This window comes from Dipodomys merriami, unplaced genomic scaffold, assembly GCF_024711535.1.
Source record: "Dipodomys merriami isolate MVZ:Mamm:240054 unplaced genomic scaffold, mDipMer1.0.p SCAF_612, whole genome shotgun sequence".
In the NCBI taxonomy this organism is placed as follows: Eukaryota; Metazoa; Chordata; class Mammalia; order Rodentia; family Heteromyidae; genus Dipodomys; species Dipodomys merriami.
This window is the reverse complement of record NW_027206194.1, coordinates 224,537-242,838: the sequence shown is the minus strand read 5'-3', so window position 1 is coordinate 242,838 and position 18,302 is coordinate 224,537. Positions and strand designations below refer to the sequence as shown.

Sequence of the window (18,302 nt, the reverse complement as noted above, 5' to 3'; positions counted from 1 at the left end):
GGGGATGGGAGGTGTTGGATGCAGAAGATAGACACCCTTGCTGTGTGAGCCCTTCTCTTCTGTGTTCAGTCAAACTTTCACCTGAAGACAGAGAGACAGAGAGAGAGAGAGAGAGAGAGAGAGAGAGAGAGAGAGAGAGAGAGAGAGAGAGAGAGAGAGACAGACACAGACACAGACACAGACACAGACACAGACACAGACACAGACACAGACACAGACACAGAGACAGAGAGACAGAGAGACAGAGAGACAGAGACAGAGAAAGAGAGATAATCATTTTCCTTGTACAGCCTGACTGTGCTCAGATGAGTGATCAGTTGGCAAATTGCAGGTACTGCATGGAGGAGTCTTCTGTCACCTGTCTGGATGTGTGTGTATGTGTGTGTGTGTGTGTGTGTGTGTGTGTGTGTGTGTGTAGAACTGGGTTGTAACAAGGAGGCCGAATGCTTTGGTAAATTCTACCTGTTATCTTTGGGCCATGTATGGGCTTCACAGCTGAGGTCTGGGGGCATGGAAGGGTGAGAGGCTTGAAGGGGACACAACACAGTTAAATTACAAGAACAAGGGATCTGTGTGCAATGGAGCTGTGTACTCCCTTGGGCCTGGTTGGTGGCAGTGGGAGCTTGGGAGGATCTGGGAGTGTGACCTGCAGGGGATGGCTTCCCAGGAGGACAGAGAGCATGGCCAACTCTTAGTAAGGATATGAGTTCTGCTAGTATGGAGCGCAACAGCATAGGTCAGTCTCGGGGTCTTCTCATAATGATGTCTGATGGGCAAGGCCAACCCTATTTTAAATCTTGAGCTGTGATCTTGAGATCTCAGCGTCCTGAGTACCTAGTATTATAGGCATGAGCCTCTGGCACTGGGACACTGGTTCTTTTTGGTATATTAGGGTTTGACCTCATAGCCCTAGGCTTGCCAGTCAAGTCTTCTACCATGCGAGTCAAGCTTTTCTGTCTTGGGCATTTCTGAGATGGAGAATTAATATATGCTCATTCTGGGCTGGATCATGGTCCTCTGATCTGTGACAGGCCTGAGCCACGAGGCCCGTTCTTCTGTAGTTGGGATGGTAGATATGTAGCGACATGCTCAGTCATTGGTTTAGATGGATTGTTCCAAACTCAGTCCACGGCAGCCAATTCTTGACCAGAGGTGAATCTCTGGGTTGGGCCTCAACCATTGGACTTCAATCTCTTCATGGGACAGTTGTGAGGAAACAAGGGATTGATACAGAGGGATCTCTGGAGCAGGGACAGGCACAGGGGGAGGGGCCATCTGATACTGTTCTTGGCAATTCTGTGAGCATATGATAGGAAGATACCCGGAAAGATCTCAGATGGTGTGTGTTATTAACAGTGCAACAGTTATGGGATTATGAAAAAAAACATGGCTCTCTTTCTTTTTTTTTTTAATTGTATTTTATTTTATTTGAGAAAATACTGTACAGAGGGGCTACAATTACATGGGCAGGATAATGCATACATTTCTTACCAAGCATTGCAGCCTCCTCCTTTGTTTACCCTTCACTTCCCTTCCCCGCCTCCCCCCTCCCCCAACCAATTTTACCCCCCTCCCCCCACCCAATTATACCCCCTCCCCCCCCCACACCGACATTGTAAAGCTGGTTTTGACATGACATTTTGTACTTCTCATTGTTGCAACAGATCCACCTGAATCCTTAAATGACTTGTTTATCCCCATCTCCTCCACATGTTATACTGACATCAAATATAGTGAAAGCGGGGGTTACACTGTGGGGGAGGGACATACAAAGCGACAAAGAAATAATCTTATAAATGCGTTAGAAACACATGCATGAAAGAAACGAAAACATTAAAATACATATTTAAGGGTTCATTTTCCTAACATCACATTATCTGACCTTTTCCGCTTGACTCATACCTATACTAGATATTGCAAATAAGGGAAACCATGGGACCTATGCTGCTTTGGGCCTGGCTTACTTCACTTAATATAATTTTTTCCAAATCTTTCCATTTCCTAACAAATGGGGAAATGTCATTCTTTCTGATGGAGGCATAGAATTCCATTGTGTATATATACCACATTTTCTTGATCCATTCATCTACTGAGGGACATCTGGGTTGGTTCCATATCTTAGCTATGGTAAATAATGCTGCAATAAACATAGTTGTGCTGGTAGCTTTAGTGTGGTCTTGTTTTTAAACATTTGGGTAAATGCCCAAAAGTGGGATTGCTGGATCATAGGGGAGATCTATGTGAAGTCTTTTGAGGAACCTCCATACTGCTTTCCAAAGTGCTGGAGGAATATCAATACCAAATTTCAAACTCTAATATAAAGCCATAGTAATCAAAACAGCTTGGTATTGGCATAAGAACAGACCTCAGGACCAATGGAATAGAATTGAAAACCCAGAAATGAACCTACAGACCTATAGCCATCTAATCTTCGATAAGGAAGCTAAAACAATAGAATGGAAGAAAGACAGCCTCTTCAGTAAATGGTGCTGGCAAAATTGGTTAACTACATGTAGAAAACTAAAGCTAGATCCTTATATATCACCCTGCACCAGAATCAACTCCAAATGGATCAAAGACCTTGAACTCAAAGCAGACACTCTGAAAACATTACAGGATGGAATAGGAGAAACCCTAGGTCTCCTTGGCTCATGTCGAAATTTTCTGAATAGAGACCCAGAAGCACAACAAATCAAAGAAAGGTTGGACAAATGGGATTGCATAAGATTGCAGACCTTCTGCAGGGCAAATGACATAGCTGGCAAGATCAATAGAAAGCCCACCGTTTGGGAGGAGATCTTTACTAGCCATACAACGGACAAGGGTCTCATATCTAAAATATACTTGGAACTCAAAAAATTAAACCACCCAACAACAAATCCTCAAAGAAACAACTGCCCAATAAATAAGTGGGCGAAAGACTTAAAGAGAAGCTTCTCTGAAGAAGAAAGAAGGATGGCCAATAGACACATGAAGACATGTTCAACATCCCTAGCCATAAAAGAAATGCAAATCAAAACAACATTGAGATATCACCTCACTCCAGTTAGAACAGCAAAAATCAAGAACTCTAACAACAACAGATGCTGGAGGGGATGTGGACAGAAAGGAACCTTACTTCATTGTTGGTGGGAATGTAAAAATGGCTCTCTTTCTTTATTACTCTATCCCCATGAGTAACGGGATCCTTCACTTTGTTCAGTTTTGAAGCTGGGGAAACTGAGGCATAGAGAAGCCGGGTGAGCTACTAATGACTCCCAGCTGACAGGAAGCTCGGCCTGACTTCTCTGCCATGCTCCCTAGGACAATGGGTGCTATTCAGTCCACTTCTTGTGGTGGGAAGTCCACTTCTTTTCAGTTATGAGGCTTGAACTTTGGCCCTAGGGCAGCTCTCTGAGCTCCTCAGCTCAAAGCTACCACTCTACCACTTGAGTCACAGCACCACTTCCAGTTTTTTGGTGGTTCTTTGGAGATAAGAGTCTCACAGGTGTTCCTGCCCAGGCTGGCTATAAACCACATTCTTCATATCTCAGCTTCCATTGTACTTAGGATTATAGGCCTGAGCCAACAGCACCTGGCTTAAGTGTAATTCTGACCTTCTTTCTTTCGCTTTCTCCTCAGGAACTGATTCAATGGGTGCTGGAGGAGGTGGTCCAGCATCCCCATGTGGCTGGAACCAAGGTGGTCCTCTCATTCTCGAGGTAGGCTGTGGGTCAGGAGCTGTCTCGCTCAGTCTGTTGTACCAGCTCCATGAGGTAAGTCCCTCTGTGCCCTGGCTACACTGTGACAGTTATGCATTGTCCATCTAGCCTTACTGGACTCAAGTACTGTGTTCAATGCTCTTTTCTAGCAAAAATTCCTGGCTAAAATTATGATACAGAGTTATAGAATGAAAATGTAATGCCATCTTAAGAAAGTCATTTAGGGTTCTGGGAATGTGGCTTCATGGTATGGTGATTGCCTAGCATGCATAAAACCCTGGGTTCAATTCCTCAGTACCACATAAATTGAAAAGGAAACACTGGAAGTGGTCCTGTGCCTCAAGTGGTGGAGGGTTAGCCTTGAGGAAAAAAAAAAACGCTGAAGAATAATTCCCAAGCACCGAGTTTCAGCCCCAGGACTGCCAAAACAACAGCAACAACAACAATGAACATTTAGTTAGTAAATGTGAAATAAAGAACCCATATTTGGAATATATAATTGCTCCTTCCATACTGATACCTGACAATAGTTCCTAATACATGTACTTTACCTATGTAAGGATACTGTGTTGAAAAAAATGTTTTGTTCATTGGGTCACAGCAATTAATGCTAGGAATGTGCTTAGATGTCAGGAGAAGATTAATTCTGGAAATTCAAATATTCCAGGCTTTTGAGTGGGGTCACTGCTAATCACAATGAGAAGGATAGTGTAAGTGAGATTCAGAAACTATTTTGGCCAGTCATCTTACAAAACAGGCAGAGGCTAATTAACAGTTGTGACAGAAGAGAAGGAATAATGCCAGATGGAAAGAATAAATGATAGTAACTAAGGTATAGCAGAAACCGTTCTAGGGAACCATTTTTGCTTATTAAAGAACTAATTATCAACTAGGCTTATTCCTCATTGCCTTCGGCATTCAAAATCTCCTAGGCTAGTTCTTAATCTCTGTGTGATGAATGTATCTCCTTCTATGCTGATCTTTCATACCTGATCTCCTTTGCTTTCTAAAAATCTGTCTTGCTGTATTTATCTATGAACATTTCCTAATACTAAATACACCTATAAAGATGAAAGAGGATGCTAATGTAAGAGTCCCATAGCTCATGAGTTATTTACGTAACAAAATGGAAAAGGAGGACATATTTATTGCTACCTTAATTATTCTGAAAAGCTGCAATGTCACATCATATGGTTCATATTTCCATTCTTTGTCTACATAGTGACATTAAGTGCACATAAATGCAAATATGAGTGGGGTGCTGGTGGCTCATGCCTGTAATCCTAGCTGCTCAGGATGTTGAGTCCAGAGGATTGTGGTTCAAAGCCAGCCTGGTCAGGAAAGTCCATGAAACCCTTATCTTCAATTAACCCCAGAAACCCGGAAGTTGTGCTGTAGCTAAAGTCCATGAAACCCTTATCTTCAATTAACCCCAGAAACCCGGAAGTTGTGCTGTAGCTAAAGTGGTAGAGTGCTCAAGTTGTGCTGAAGAGCTGAGAGACAGTGCCCAGGATTAAGGTTCAATCCCCACAACCAACAAAAAAGTGCAAATATAGGTTTAAGTTTCCCCCAAAGAAATGATGAAATCAATAGTAATCTTCCCAAATGATTTAGTAGTGCACCTACTTTTACTGAGTTATTTGTTATGGCTTCTTTGCTAAACATATTCTCTTCTTTAAAAATTGTCAAATATTAGCTTTATAATAAACTTCATCTAATATTTCTAGGTTCAAAAGAGAAGTCCATAGAGTTGATGTCACTTAGCTTTCTTACTGTCTTAGTTCAAAGCCAACCCAGGCAAGAGAGTCTGTCAAACACTTATCTGTAATTAAACACCAAAAAAGCCAGAAGTGGAGTTTTGGCTCAAGCAGTGGAGTACTAGGTTTGGGCCAGGTAGGAAAGAAAGACAACTGTTCAGGGACAGGGGCCAGTCTCTAAGTTCAAGCCCCAGAACCAGCACAAACTAAACAAACAAGCAAACAAAACAAACCCTGGGTATTTCTTTGGGACTCTCCTTAAAATAGTGGTGCTCTGAGAAGAGGCTGCTTTTGCTGATCATACTCACTGGATCGTGCTTTTTTGGAATTCTTATTGCTATGGAAAACTCAAGACCAGACTAAAGGAATTAAAAACTGATTCCTGCAAAAAGAGAATCATCTCAGGAGTGAAACATCCATCCATTAGACACTTTAAAACCTCCATGTCTTTGCTTCTTTGCAGTAGAACACTTTTAAAACAAAGTTATTTCCTTTTGTTCTATGCCTGCCTTCAAATGGCATATTGTTTCCTTTTGCAAAACTCTCAACCAGAAGTTTACAGACAAGTTTTATATGAGTAAAGGACAAACTCAAAAAAGTCAGGGACAGAGTTTCCTTCCAGCCTTGGATTCTTTTCTTGTACAGTACAAAGGAACGCAATAGTTAACTTGAACTTTGTCATTTCTCTATGTTAAATTCCTCTCCTGGGATCAGTTTCCACATCCAGTAACAGTTACTTCCACTTACTTCCAGTAACAATTTATGGTGCTGCTCCAGAAAAAAATGAATGTTTTCTGGCTTCATTGAAATAGCACAAAGACACTTTTGGACATGAGGTAACACGTGTTTCAGAGACAACTTAGTAAAGACAAATGCAATTTAAATTGCTTATAAATACATTATCCATGAGAATATATTTTGTTCAAACTTCTCATGTGCTCTGTAAATTAAGGTGAATTTTAAATGGTAAGAAGGTTCTCAGATAATTTTTTGTGAGTCTATATGCTGTGCATTAATTTCCCAACTGTACATGAGTTAACCGTAAAAGAAACAATAGCAATTATAGGAGAAAAAGTTCTGTGTTTATGTATAAGTGTTCAATACAATATACAAGACTCTACAAATAAAAAATTGAAACAATAAAGCCAAGTCCCATATGTAGATTTATGGGAGTGATATAGAGAAAGCATTACCCCTAAGTGGAACATGAAGCATGAGGCCACTCCCTTTCTAAATCATGCTTGCTAATCATGTAATTGTGCAAAAAGGAGAATGGAAGAATGATTCTTTTTCCAATGCAAGTCACATATGGGAGAACAGACTTAACTGGAAAAAAAGAGTCTATCTTGAGGGAACAGGAATTATACTAGCAATGAACCTGGTGGCTAAGATCACATTTCTTGTTCTTTCCTTTTCTTATATTCCTTTTTATTGTTGTTGTTTTTCGTGGCACTTGAAATATGGGACAGGGCGCTGTCCCTCTGAAACGCAGCTCAAGGCTAGTGCTCTTCCACTTGAGCTGCAGTGCCGCTTCCAGTTTTCTGGTAATTATTGGAGAAAAAGAGTCTCCAGGACTTTCCTACCCGTGCTGACTTTAAAACCCAATCCTCAGATCTCACAACAACTTGGTTTATGATCACATTTCTAACAGTGTACACCCAGGATATGTAATGTATATGTTCATCTAACTTTATATGAATTCTTGAGTTAAAAATCTGGGCTACAGTTAGACTTTACACTCACAAAAGTGTTTGAAGTTTAAAAGTTGATACTCCTAGAAAAATAAAACCTAAGAATGTAAAGGAGTCTGGGAGGTTCAATTTGCACCCATCTTGGACAGTATAGGCTTTGAGACACTACCTATAATTAACCAGCGAAAGCTGGGATACCAGTCATGAGCAAGATTGCTGAATTACAGCTTTAAGTTTTTGCATACATACATACATACAAACATACACATACACACCTATAAGTGTATAGGTGCACACAAAAATACACAAATGAAACAACTCTCAGAATAGGTAGAAAAGTTAGAAAACAATAGGAAATTGGTCCTGAGTAAGACTAGAATCAAGTGATAATTTTTAATATTAGAAAGCCCTCAAGTGAACTTTCCCCCAGAAGTTGAGAATATTACATAGGTAGGGACCAGAGATAGTAAGAGAGTCAAGCAATCATTCTTAATGGGATAGGATACATAGTGGAATGAATCAGGGAAGCCTGCAGGTGCATCAAAAAATGTTCATATCCTATGTCAATTGTTAAAACACCTTTGAAAATAGTACATAAACAGTCTGAGCTGTCAGTCTAGTGGATAAAATCATAGGAGAAGTTCAGAATTTCTAGTCTGTTTCTAGATTAAATAAACAAACTATGGCAGGGCAATGTGATACAAGCCTGGAATTCTAGCACTCAGACAAGAGATAAGAGAGTGGAATTACATAATGATACCTTCCCTGGACCAGATAGAATAATTTTGTCTCAGTAAAACTAACCAAACAACAAGAAAGGAATACACAGTTGGAAGTTTGGCCTAATTTTGTCATTATGTTTTGAGAAGTCAAGTTTCCTATTGAATACACCTCATATATATCCTCACTTGTGTTTTAAATGCTCTCATCATTACAGAACATTCGTAGATGCAAAAGAGCTCATGATTCCCCTCCCTCATTCTGTTGGATTCCAAATAAATGTTGAAGGATTACAAAAGCTTAAGACCGGAGAAATAGCAAAGTTCGTCTAATGTAGGATTTTGTAGACCTTGTTAAATTAGAATTTAGATTAAAAATATATTTTTGATTTGTTTGTAATTTCATATTCTATAGGATACTACAAAATACTTTCAAAGTAGAGGGATTAATTGAAAAATTCACAAATAATTCTGGCATTCTATTTGCCTAGATATTCTTTTACGACAGTTATAATTAGAACATAGTTAATAAATAATTCGCAGAGTTAACGTATACCATGTTAATATGAATAATCTAGACAGAGTTGCCAAAAATGGATGACATTAATTCATACATTTAGAAAAACCAATTTTTAAAGGTTTGGTTTAATATGGTATGAAGAGAGTAATTGTGTGACATCTTCTTTCTTCTACCTATATGTACCACAGGAAGCCATTTCCTTATTTACGTGCCTCTGTATACATGGAGAAAAATGCTAGGTTTGGGGTTTTTTTCAGTTTGTTTTTATTGGTTCATCCTAGAACTCGAACTCTTGGCATGAACAGGGTCTCTGATCCTGTTTATGCTCAAGGCTCAAGCCCTACCACTTCAACCTCAGTGCCACTTGAGTCTGGCTTTTGCAGAGAAGTTTTTTGGAGATAAGATTCTAAGAAACCTTCCTGCCTGGGTGGGCTTTGAATCATAATTTTCCTATCTTAGCATACTGAATATCTATGATAGTTAAAAAAGTCTAAATATAAATAATATTTGCAAGTGTTCTGATCTCAAGAATACCAGTGGAGGAAAAATGATGCAGCTCAGTTTATTGTGGTGTTCTTTTCAGAACAAGGAGGGTGTCACATTAGCAGAGGTGTAGTATTTTTTCAAAATAGAGATAAGGTATTCATAATGTGAATTAAGGAATTTTAAGGTGTCCCTTACAAGTTGGAAACTGTTGGGCTAGGATGACTTTATGACATAAATCTTGGGATTGATGGTCATAGACATAATAGCTTACTCTTATAAACAATTGCTTACTCTTGAAGAATTAATTATTACACATGCTTCACAGTTTTATCCTCTACAAGAATGTGGCTATTTTTCTGTTTACTTCTCAATCTGGACACCCCATTGGAAACTGCATCTATTGCAGAATTAATTAACATGCAAACAAGTACTGTTTTGAATCTCTTAGGAATGTTGAGAATTTAAAAATGAGTAGTTGTTAGTCATAGGAATTTTGAAGAACACATTTATTCTGTCCTCTTAAAAACTTACTTACTTTTAAAATTATGGGTTTCCATAGTATTAAACTAGGTCCAGTCGTGGGGCCTGAACTCTGGGCCTGGGCGCTGTCCCTCAGCTCTTCAGCTCAAGGCTAGCGCTCTACCACTTGAGCTTCTGGCTTTTTTCTTTTTGCTTATGTGGTGCTGAGAAATCGAACCCAGGGCCTCAGGCATGCAAGGCAAGCGCTCTACCACTGAGCCATCTTCCCAGACCCTGTTTTCTGTTTTAGAATGAGAAAGTACTAAATTTATTCTTTTTTGAAAAATTTGGCAAGTATATTGTGAAAATAGTGTCTAGTTGGATAACATTCAAGTTGATGAACCTCTGATAAATAAGGGGTAATTAATTCAAATTAGAAGCCAAATATTATTGATTTTTAAAATGTTACTACATAAAGAATAATATTTACTGTGCCAATAAAGTAAAATTACATTTTACACAGCTTATTTTTTCAATTTTATTATCAAATTGATGTACAGTGACTTTACACTAACTGTAAGGTAGTGAATAAAAAACATTTCAAACTTGTTACCCCTCCCTCATTTTTCTCACAGTTTTCCTTCACCCCTTCACCCCTCACAAGTTGTAAAGTACATTTCCAACATATTGTCTTGTGAGTATTGCTATTGCATTGGTTTGCCTTTTGTCCTTTGTCTCACCATTGTTTCACCATACAGCAGGGATAAACCATAGAGGAAAACCCCAAAGAAAACAGAAATCACATAGTTCATCAAAAACAACAACCACAAATGAAAAAAAAATCTGGTTCCATATCTTGGAATTCATTTTGCTTAGCATCAGCTAATATGGTTAAATATATGCATAACAAAGCCACTGGAAAATAATAGCTGCATGGTTACTATATCATGAAAACAGCATGTTAACATTTTGATGGTAAAGGTGGAATTAGGATTGGTGAATTTGCGGTTCTGATAAAGGATTTTCAACAGTTTTAAATTTATGACAGGTAAAATTCAATAGTTCAAAATTTTTAATAACTTAGCCTATTAAGAAAATTTAAAATTGCCTGGAAGAATAGGCTCTCATGCAAAGAAATCCAAGGAGACTTAGTAGAGAGGGAGCAATATGGATGAAGATGGCTCTTTTTGAAACTAAACAAACAAACCTCAGAAACCTTGCTGTAAATCCTGTAGGTTCCCATGGAATTGTCCTTACCCAGGAACTATATTCTCACTGTTTGAAAGAAGGTTGTATTGGAATTTAAATTAAAAGTTCTTTAAAAAATAAGGCATCAAAATTTGTCAATGTACCTTCAATTACCAAATAGTAATTCTCTGAAAAAGATAATTTGAGTCAAAATATTTAGGGAGAAAGTGCCCTCCACAATGAAAGAAGGTGTTGGGATTACACATTTCTGTTTATAACACTTCCCACAATGTCTTTGGACGTGAAGCAGTGAAACACAGAAAAAAATTTGATTGGATACTTCAAACCAATGATTTCACATTTCTAAGTGGCTCACAAAAAATAATATTCTTATTAATATGAGGTAGTCTAGACTTCTTTTATTACATATGCCAAAAAGTTCAGAAAAGAATTGAAAAAATGGAAAAATTAATAATAAAATTTTTCTTAGAAGCCTTAGCTAAGCGTATTGACTTCAGCAGTGAAGGGAGGCCAAAACTTTTTGATGTAAATTGTGTTAGTATTTTTTCTCCCTAAAGTGATTTTACAGAGCCCATTTGGCTCACTACAATGCAGAACTGATTGAATGAAGACATGAAAATACATTCCACATCCAAATGAGGCAACTTGAAGAGTTTTAAAAGAGAAATAATGAAGATGTAGCAGTGGTGGAGCCCGTATGGTCCTTCAGCTTCACTAGACTGGAAGCCAAGAAGCTGTGATTAATTGGAACTCTGGCAAGAGCTAAGAGTAGGACATAGAAGTAGGACATAGAAGCATTTTCCTTTTGTAACAGACACTTTCTTCCAAGGTATGGGTGATTTAACTCTATTCTCCTCCATACACCTTGGTGAACAAATGCAAGACCAAGAGAAAAATAATCTATTAAAATAATTTTGCATGGAATAACTTCACTGTTCCTGATATGGTATCTAAGGAGAATCTTAAGAGAGAAGATTAAAAAGTGCAGTATTTTTTGGTTTCCTCTAAGCATCTTCTTAGCAAAATATATCTTTGATGTTAGACAATTCTGATTGAACCAACAAGTGATGGAGTACTTATTTTTGTGGGCACTTTAGACACAAGAAGTCTTTCAAGGTAAAAGAAAAAAATATATAGCCAAATATTTGTGATCACAGCATCTTGGACTGTTTTCTGGATACAAAGTTTTACATTAGATTTCTCCTTATTAACATAGATGTTGTTTCATGGCAAACAAATACAAGAGGGAAGTTTTATGGACTCACTAGGCCAATTAAACAGCATGAAAGAAGAAAATGGCAAATAATATTTAATGAAATTACTTTGACCAATTACTTTGCCAGAAGAAAGAAGGAAAAATATAATTCAAAATCAATTGACTTAAAAGTATGAAGAAAGAGTAGTGAAGAGAGATTAGAGAAAATATAGAGGATCATTTTCTCTCCAGTGGAGTAATGCGTTCTTGATCTTGTTTCTTCCATTCTACCTCACAAGTTACCAAGTGTTTCTCAGGACTGGATTATCCAGTTCAGACAGAAATCTCGTAGAAGTAAGATACTGTATGCAGCAGATATAGGTGATTTATAACCTTAATCTATTTAATTCTGTTGAAAATTCTCCCCTATTCCAAACTTCCCTCTTTGAACAGCTTTGTTTGCTTTTCCCAAGACTGCCCTTCATTTAACTGATTAAAATTTTGAGTGGTCATATTCATACTCTCTAGAGATTGCTGTTTGGTTGTGATTTTTGTATGTTTTTGTTTCTAGATGTGTTTTTAACTGAATTTTAAAAGTTTGTGCAATTGTGTTACAATTAAATATATCCATCTAATTGTCCAATGCTCCTAGATCAGAGTCACTCCTTCTATCATTCTCAAACGACCCTTTCTCCAAGATTTATTTCCAATTTACCACTTCCTTCATCATATGTGTACATTCAGTATTCTAGCTGTATTTGCTCCTTGTTCATTTTTCATTCATTCTATGTCTTTACTATAATTCCTCTTTGGTTTCAACTTCTGATAGTCATTCTGTTAAACTGTCTATTAATACTTTGAAAGGTTTATATACATTCCATGGAGTTTCAATCCTGCATATTCTTGAAATGATGTCAGCTTATATTTCCATAATTCATTCTTCTGCAGCAACAATTTGCAAGACTGGAGACGGGAAGCACCTAAACATGATTTTTTCTCAACCGTTTGAAAGATTAATCTTTAGTCAAAAGAAAGTTAAAAAATGGCTTAGAATGTATTCCTAACTATGCATTTTTATAAATGGCTTTGTACAATCGTGTGATTCTTTTATTTTACATGGAATAATATTTTCTACTACCTATAAGTTTTGGAAAAAGAAGAACATTATAATTTATTCCTAGATAGGAATATGATAGAAATAGAAGACAGATATTATGTTTGTCATATCTCTGATTAGTACCCATATTCAAGACATAAAGTCATATTTCTTACTATGTTATACAGAGGGAAAACATAAAATAACATATGATGAGGCAAATATTTGTGATTGTTTAAAATGTACCTTATTAAATGATGAAATTTATTAGCTAAGGTTTGGGTTTGAAATTTAGGAGGCTGACATATTAAACACATTTCTGAAAGGCCCATACTGAAAAACACAAATTGTGGGTGGTACTATTTCTACACTTTAATGAATGGTTGAACATGTTTGGCATTAGTGCTGTGTAAATAATTCAACTCTATTGTACTTGCTCCCTACACTTGAAAAACTTGTAATGTCACTAAGTATCATCAACTTGTCAAATGTTATTTTGGCGAAAGTGATTTTTTTAATTTAATTTAATTTTATTTTTGAACAGACTATACAGAGGGGTTACAATTACATGGGCAGGATAATGCGTACATTTCTTACCAAGCATTGCAGCCTCCTCCTTTGGTTTACCCTTCACATCCCTTCCCAGCCTCCCCCCTCCCCCCCAATCCCAATCCTTCTCCTTCCCCCCACTCGCCCCCCCCCCCGCACCGACGTTGTAAAGCTCGTTTTGGACATGACAACTTGTAATTCTCACTGTTGCAAGAGGTCCACCTGTATCCTTAAACACTGGTTTTTCCCCATCTCCTCCAAAAGTTATACTGACATCAAATATAGTGAAAGCAGGGGTTATACTGTGGGGGAGGGACATACAAAGCAACAAAGAGATAATCTTATAAATGCATTAGAAACACATGCATGAAAGAAAAAAACATTAAAATACATATCTAAGGGTTCATTTTCCTGACCTCACATTATCTGACCTTTTGCGCTTGACTCATACATATATTAGATATTGCAAATAAGGGAAACCATGAGACCTATGTTTCTTTGGGCCTGGCTTCCTTCACTTAATTTTTTCCAAGTTTTTCCATTTCCTAACAAATGGGGCAATGTCATTCTTTCTGATGGAGGCATAGAATTCCATTGTATATATACCACATTTTCTTGATCCATTCATCTACTGAGGGACATCTGGGTCGGTTCCATATCTTAGCTATGGTAAATAATGCTGCAATAAACATTGTTGTGCTGGTAGCTTTAGTGTGGTCTTGTTTGTAAACATTTGGGTAAATGCCCAAAAGTGGGATTGCTGGGTCATAGGGGAGATCTATGTGAAGTCTTTTGAGGAACCTCCATACTGCTTTCCAAAGTGGTTAAACAAGTTTACATTCCCACCAGCAATGAAGTAAGGGCGAAAGTGATTTTTAAAAGTTTATTTGAAAAGGAATATACTTTCAGGAGATTAAATGTAGATTATCATTGGTTTGAGAGTGACATTTTTATACCACAGAACCATGTTGTACTGAAGTCCCAGTGTTTTGAAGCACTTCTTAGTGCTTCAAATGATTTTCTGAATTACATTTGACCTCTAAGTCAAGTTTTCGGGCTTTCGTAGACCAATTATAGATCTATCTTTCTATGAACTATTTTTTGGCCCACTTATGTTGGAATAAAATCTTTCGTTAATCATAGGTGAGGGGTATTAAAAATAATCTTATGACAATTTGTGAACTTGTTCGCTCATATGGGCTGGTCATCTGTAAGTTGAATGTTTGAATTACAGTACTTTCTCTCAAATTTTGTGATCTCATCCTTCATTTTAAGTTGCCTTGCATTTCACAATTGCTTACTGCTAATTCCTGCATCTCAAGGAATTGGGGCCCTGAAATATAGGAAATGCATAATTGAGATGGGTCTTCAATTACTTTGCGTTGATATATTGCATGGGCCTTGGTGAAAAGTCTTGCCCCTGTTATCTGATGATGCAGGTAAAGGGGCGTTGAGATCCTAGGATCCATGGGTACTGCAGAAGAATAATATTTTTTAGACATCTTAGCAAAATTTGGGCATAATCAGTAAGAATGCTTCAGAAATATGGATAAAAACAGTTTGGGACAAGCGAGTTAAAACAATAAACAGAGCAGCAGAGTAATATCCATTACAGATTAGAGGAAAACATTGTTTTTTATCATGTGGATTCGGAAGACCAAGAAGAGTTATAATGTATCACAAGTTTATACTAAAAAGATTGCATTGATACGTTTTCTAGTCTAATACATATTTGAAACCTAAATATTTATATTCCAATTCTGTTTATTGGAGTAAATAAATATCAATTTATTTGTCAAATTATCAACTAATTCTAGTAAGTTTCATTGTGTGAAATATAAAATCAGCACATATAGCTATATATAATATGATTAAAAGACACACGTTGTGTATTGTTCTGTTGTAGTTACTGTATCAAAGGCAACTCTGTTTTAAAGTATGATTCCATTATCTCTACTTCAGTGTTTGATAGAATTAGATCTAAAGCTTTATCATTTGTAGATTTACAGCATGGAGGCAAGAGGAAACACTGTGATTAAAACATTATCAATTTAATGCCTAATAACGAGGAGAAACATATGCACTTCTCCTGCAACTATGAAATTATTTGGTGATAAAAAGGTAGTAGTGTAAGTTCCTGCCAGGAACTTACAGACAGGCCAGGACATTAAGTAATCATGCATACGAACAATTTTTTCACTTCTTGGCTTTAGCTACTTTTAAATGGAAGGTATAATAAACAATTATATTTTGATAAAATACCTTCTCGTCTGAACAGTTCTGTTTGAACTGTTCATCTCTCTATGATCCCTTGTAACCAAGATTAGTTTTGTTCTAGTAAGAAAATCTTTGCTGTCAGGGTAAGGTATTCTGGTTGGTCTGTTCCCACATGGAAGAAGGGTAAAGGCTCAGGTAGACATTTGTTCCAGTAACACCTCATTTGGGAAAATGTCAGCTGAAGAAGTTTAGAAGTAGCGCTTAAGCAACGCTTAGTTTGAATCCATTAGGTCCACAAAGCTGGACAAATAAGTACTTGAAAAAGCCATCACCTTTGGACCTAACTATAAATAATAGAGAGTATGATCAAATTCCAAATAAAAAGACTTAAGTATTCATTGGCAAAAATAGTTTGGAAATGTGAGCAATCGACTGATCAATATAATTTTTTCCAATATTCACAGAATTTTAGGGAAATAAGATCGATAGCATTGTTAGGAACAATAAGGTTTCCTTGTTACAAGTAGGCACCCATAGATATAAGCCTGTATAAAGATTGCAGCATTAACTATTAAATTTAGAGGATACTACATGCTTCAGCAGCACGTATACTCAAATTACAACACAGAGATTAACATGGCACTTGCACAAGGATAATATGAAAATTTGAGAAGTATTCCAAATTTTTCATTCTTCAGATGCAAGAAATGAAAAAAAGTGATTAAAAAGTTGATTACAAAATTACAAGTGTAACAATACACGTAATTCATATAATTAAATTTAGTTTGACATCAGTGTATTAAATCACCTCAGAAAGGCGTTTACATAGCATAAACTTTACAAAACTTTTCAAATTAGACAACATTGTCATTTTATCCCAAAGAAAAATAATATTAAGACCTAGAAAAAAAGGAATCAAACTGTTTCTATATGGAATACAATCGGAAAGTACACATTAATGAACGTATATATTATAAAATAATATAGAATTCAATGTATATCTAGGAGAAAATAAATTATGAACATTATGCAAACATAGAATATAGAATATTATAAAATATACATTTTCAGACAAGCACCAGAAATATTTTAGTTTCTGTACTACTCATTTCAACAGGTAAATTAAAATTATTTCTTATTAAAAAAATCACAAACTCTGAAGAAATTATTATACATGTTTACAAAATCTATTGAATACATTTTTCCATCCAAGGCAGGCAATTCACTTGGAAGAATTCCGCGGAATCCATGAATTTTTACAGTAAAATATTGGTGCTGCGGGGCACTGGTGGTTCATGCCTATAATCCTAGCTAAACAGGAGACTGAGATCTGAGGATCATGGTTCAAAGCCAGCCTGGGAAGGAAAGTCTGTGGTACACTTATCTCAAATAAACCACTAGAAAACTGGAAGTGGAGCTGTGTCTCAAGTGGTAGAGGGCTCACCTTGAGCTGAAGATCACAGGGATAGCTCCAGGCCCAGAGTTCATGCCCCATGACCGACCAAAAAAAAAAAAAAAAAGATATTGCACTTATTTGGATTGTGAAAATATTTTGTAGGGACACAAAAGATGAACTTGCATTTTTGAAATTTAAGAAACTCAACCCAACCATTAGGACTTCGGTGAACAATTTGTACAGCCTTTTACAACTTCATAGAGGTAGTGATACATACTTATGCTTTTGGCAATGTCAAATAGAGTTTCTTCTATGTTGTTCTTCAGGCCTGGATTTATGTAATGGTTCAACAGAAGGCGATCCAGCGTATCTTTGCTATCTCAATTCTCAACAGCAAGATATAAGCGTGTCAAGAGTCCTTTAGTTTGGGGAAGTGTTACTGTGGCTCAAGCGGTAGAGCACTCCCCTTGAGCTGAAGAGCACAGGGACAGCATCCAAGCCCAGAGCTCAAGTTCCATGACCGACCAAAAAGAAAAAAAACACAACAACAACAAAAATCAAACAAACAAAAATATTTGGGCTGGGAAAGTGGCTCAGTGGTAGAGTGCTGGCCTTGCATACATGAGGCCCAAGGTTCGATTCTTCAGCACCACATAAGCAGAAAAAAAAAGCGGGAAGTTGTGCTGTGGCTCAAGTGGTAGAGTGCTAGCCTTGAGCTGAAGAGATGAGGGACAGCGTCCAGGCCCAGAGTTCAGGCCCCACGAACAGACCAAAAAAAATTTAAAAAAAAAGTCCGTTAGTTTGGCCATTGGTATCTGTATCATGATGAAGTAAGAAAGAAGCGACTCTGGTATTATTCCACGTGTATGCACTGTTCAGGGGTGTCCAGTCATCTACAGTTATTGCATGTGCCGCTTGAGACACCAACTCACTGACAATGTCTAAGTGTCCACCGTAGGCTTCTTGAAGAAGGATATACTGATCATCATCCCTACTATTCACATAAGTGGCCTTTTGAGAAAGAAGTCTCCGCACTGTAGTAAGCTGAATATTTTCGACAGCCCATTGAAGAAATATGGTTGGATCCTTCTCCAATTTTTTTCTTGCAATTGATACCATTCCTTACTTTTTCATCTTGTTCCCCATATTCCTAAGAATTGCCTAACCAGAGACTTTGAGTGCCAGTGGGAATGAGGTGTCCATGTATTTCCCTAATAGTTCACATTGGTTGAACTGGTCAGAAATATCTGGTGAATTTTCTGCAACTGTTTATTCACCATGATTTATTTTCTCTTTTTCCAATTTTA

At 37.2% G+C, this 18,302-nt stretch overlaps 1 pseudogene; it reads left to right on the top strand.

Moving 5' to 3' along the window:
* The first annotated feature begins 16,190 nt into the window (after positions 1-16,190).
* Positions 16,191-16,287, top strand: LOC138814797 (U6 spliceosomal RNA; annotated as a pseudogene).
* The last annotated feature ends 2,015 nt before the right edge of the window (positions 16,288-18,302 follow it).